This window comes from Zingiber officinale, chromosome 9A (assembly GCF_018446385.1).
Source record: "Zingiber officinale cultivar Zhangliang chromosome 9A, Zo_v1.1, whole genome shotgun sequence".
NCBI classification, from domain to species: domain Eukaryota; kingdom Viridiplantae; phylum Streptophyta; class Magnoliopsida; order Zingiberales; family Zingiberaceae; genus Zingiber; species Zingiber officinale.
Window position 1 is genome coordinate 65,045,939 of NC_056002.1, and position 3,867 is coordinate 65,049,805.

At 37.8% G+C, this 3,867-nt stretch overlaps 1 pseudogene; it reads right to left on the bottom strand.

Annotated features, from left to right (window-relative positions):
* Positions 1 to 203: 203 nt before the first annotated feature.
* LOC122019242 lies at positions 204 to 3,647 on the bottom strand (annotated as a pseudogene).
* Positions 3,648 to 3,867: the final 220 nt, after the last annotated feature.

Sequence of the window (3,867 nt, forward strand, 5' to 3'; positions counted from 1 at the left end):
CAGAGGAGCACAGATCTCCTGTACCACTTTTTTATGGTCAGGGGATGTGCCACTCCCATTTACGACCAGATCACGATCGTGATCCGACCGCAAATGGTTGCGATCCCTTCTAGGGTTCACCCTCTCCATCAGGTTATAGTTTTTGTTCGGAGCGGGTGGCCGGAGGTCACCCGAAGGCCTCCGGTGGTGGATAAGTGATCAGATTATTGGGTGCCGAGCGAGGATGTCCTTCGGGCGGCCTCCGACTGCCCGCTCCAAACAAAAACTATAACCTGATGGGGACGGTGAACCCAGGAAGTGATCGCAATCATTTGCTGCCGGATCTCAATCGTGATCCGACCGCAAATGGGAGTGGCACATCCCCTGGACCACGAAAAGTGGTCCAAAAGATCCTGCCTAGGAGCAGAGCCCCATGCAGGTCTGACAGAGCTAGGAGTGGGGCTCATAGAAAGCATGTCCGATGAAGGATGTCGATCAGGAGAGAATGGGTAGTAGAGCTCCATGCGAGTCCGGTAGAGCCAGAAGTGGAACCCGTAGAGAGCATGTTCAATCGAAAGAGCTTATATGATTGGCAAAAGCCGATTGGGAGAGAACGGAAAGCCAAACCAGGTACTTGGCTTTTTTGACCTTTGACCAACACTTGTACTGGCCCATTGACCACCTGGGCCATACTTTTATTCATCACATCACTACTTTTTTATTTTATAATTCACCGTTAATGTCGAAAAAAGACTACTTTTTTTATTTTATAATTCACCGTTAATGTTGAAAAAAAGACTACTGACTAAATATTTTTTTAGCTAGATAAATTTAATTGATAATGTATTGAAGTTAAAAATAATCAATAAAAAATTAAAATTAAAATGCATATTAACTAATATTATAATAATTTATCATTTATTAACAAATTTAACTAGTATTTTTAATATAACTTTGTTAAATTGAATACAAATATTTATTAGATAAATATATTATTTTTTAAATAAATAATATTTGAAAGTTTAGGAGATTTTTTTTTTTATTTTACTAGCCCAATAATTAAATTTGCTACTTTGTGACTTTTGTAACTAGTGTTTACAACTTTCGATAGCAAAAATAACCTTTACAGTCGTATTTTACTTTTAATTTGACTAATAAAATTTAATATCTTTAATAATATTTTATATAAAACTATTTTAAAATTTTTATTATTTATTTTTAAAAAAATTAAGGCCTAAATATTTTTTTATGTAAGGCCTAAAAGCACTGAGACAACCTTGATTATTGGATACTCTTTTCTTAATTTTATCATTTTGTTCGGAGTCGTATAATGTATTTATAAATCGTCGTGTTTATGGACAAACCAAAATAATAAATTTTAATTGCCTCTTAAAAGAAGGTGGCTTCCAGACCCAAGCCGGGAAAAGAAGAAGGTGGCTTCTTCTTTTTTATTTTTATTAAAAAGGAAAAGAAAACAATACGATTTATTATTTATAGAGCACTTGCCGTAGGGCAGATGGTGAGGGTGTATGCGGTCGCCCCGGCGCACGTAAACGTGCTGGTCTTATCGTCGTACGCATAGCTATACGCCTGCGGACACGCCTTCTTGAAGATCATCGAGTAGTTGCTGGGCTTACATGTGTCCGGGAGCCCGAACGCCCCTCGGCAACAGTGCTCGTCCGTGTTGAACGCCAAGCACGCGCTCTTGCACCCCACCACGCTCCCGTCCGGCGCCGCCACCTTCAGCTCCTCCGGGCACACCGCGTGGATGTCGGCGGGGCACGCCGTTGAGTTGCACCCTCTCGTGCCGCCTATTGCTACCACCGACACCGGCGCGTTGAACCCGTCCACGTTGCTCACGTCGTAGTAGTCGTTCCCATCTGCACCATTCAGCGTGAACTCCATCAGCGTGGCCGGCGGAGCACCTCCGGCCCCCAGGCAGGCCACCTGTCCGCTTCCGCAGTCCCCGGAGAGGCAGGAAAACTTGCCGGTGGCGGCGTCGTTGGAGCACCGGGTGCGCACCCACATGCGGCCTCCCCAGCCGGCCGGCGCCTCCACCGAGGCGCTGGCACCGCTGGTGAGCTCGAATCCTGTCTGCGGAAGGGGTGCGATGCCGCCGTTGGAGAGTGTCGCCGGCCATACCGTGTACGAGCACTTGTTCACGAAGTTGAACGTGGTAGAATCCGCTCCTAATTAACATAATTAACCAACACAATTAGAATATAATTAACTATTATTAAATCATATATATAAATATATATATATAACCTAAGACAAGTAGGAACATGACGATGAAGACGAGGGAGAAAAGATGTAAGTTGGCCATAATATTTACGCTAGACCGGAAACTCTCAAGTATCATATCTTCAACTCTAAACTGTAAATCAGAATAGTTTGGAATAGGGTAGTGCTTGTACTTATAGTCCAATCTAGTCCAATATTTAATCTACTATTTAATATATGTCATCTAAGCACAAATTGTTTATGGAAATATAAATATTATATATGATAAATAAAGTAGGCCAGAATATTATTATTATTATTATTATTATTATTATTATTATTATTATTATTATTTTACATTTTAAGGACTGAAAGGACTAGGGAAACAAGGTGTAAGTTGGCCATGATATTTCATATTTATGCTCTACAAGAAACTCTCGAGTATTAACCTTGAACTCTAAACTAGAATAGTTTGGATCCCGCTATTCAAAAATTAATCTACTATTAAATATATGTCATTCAAGCACAAGTTGCCTATGAAAATCTATATATTATATATTATAAGCAAAGTGGGAATATAACAATAATTATTATTATATTAGATTTCATCATTTATTATTAAGGAAAATCTTAATTTTTTTTATAAGTTTGTTATATCAATTTTATTTTAAATAAACTAAAGTTTAGTAGCTTAAAATATTTTTGCAATAACATAATATTTTATATCATATGCATGTATCTTTCAGGTAGATATATTGATTTATCTTATTTAGAGGGTTATTATTTTTTTAAAAAACTTAATATAATGTTCATTTTCATTTAATGTATGACAGCGAACGTATGTTATGTTAAAATATAGCATTTATCACTTGCCTACCTTGTCTCTATTAAAATATATCGTATGACATCCAAGTGAGATTATAACTATACATGTAAATTATTCTTTTGGATGCCTATGTGGATAAATCGATTGCTCTGTCTCTTTTAGACAGATGGCATGGCATCCCGATGACATATGCTGTCTTTTTTTTTTTCTTTTTTTTTTTTTTTTTTTAAGTTTTGTGCAATGGACTCTAGTAAAGTTTAAGTAAGGTATGAAAAAGGTTAAGTAAGGTATGAATTGTATTTTGATATTTGAATAATATATTTTATTAAATCAATGTAACTGTATCTTTAGTGGTTAAGTGGGATCATGAATTTTATAACAAAAGGTGATTAAGTTTTTTCCAAATTCTCCTTATAGTCCGTCCCTAAATTATATTAAGGGAGGTAAATCATAGGGTATATTTATAATCGACCGCCAAGTGATTAGTATTGGTACAGTTTGTACTAACGGTTTAACTCAGATTTTGATAAATGACAAATGAGTTAAGTTAGGTGTTTTTGTGTTCTGATTACTCTACCAAGTATGTTGGAATTGATGGGTCTGAAGTACCTGACGCCATGCTAAAATCTAGCTAGGTCCATGAGATCGGATAATTGGTGTGAAGTCTAGTAGATCAATGGGCCTACCTGAGATCTGACAGAATGCCCGGTCGGATCCACATGGCCTAATAGCCGGTAGAAGCCCAGTTGGGTCTACGGACTTGACAATTGGCATTAAGACCTTATGGGTCAAGAGGCTAGTCAATCGACTGCAAGTTAATAAGTAAAGCTAAGTCCCTG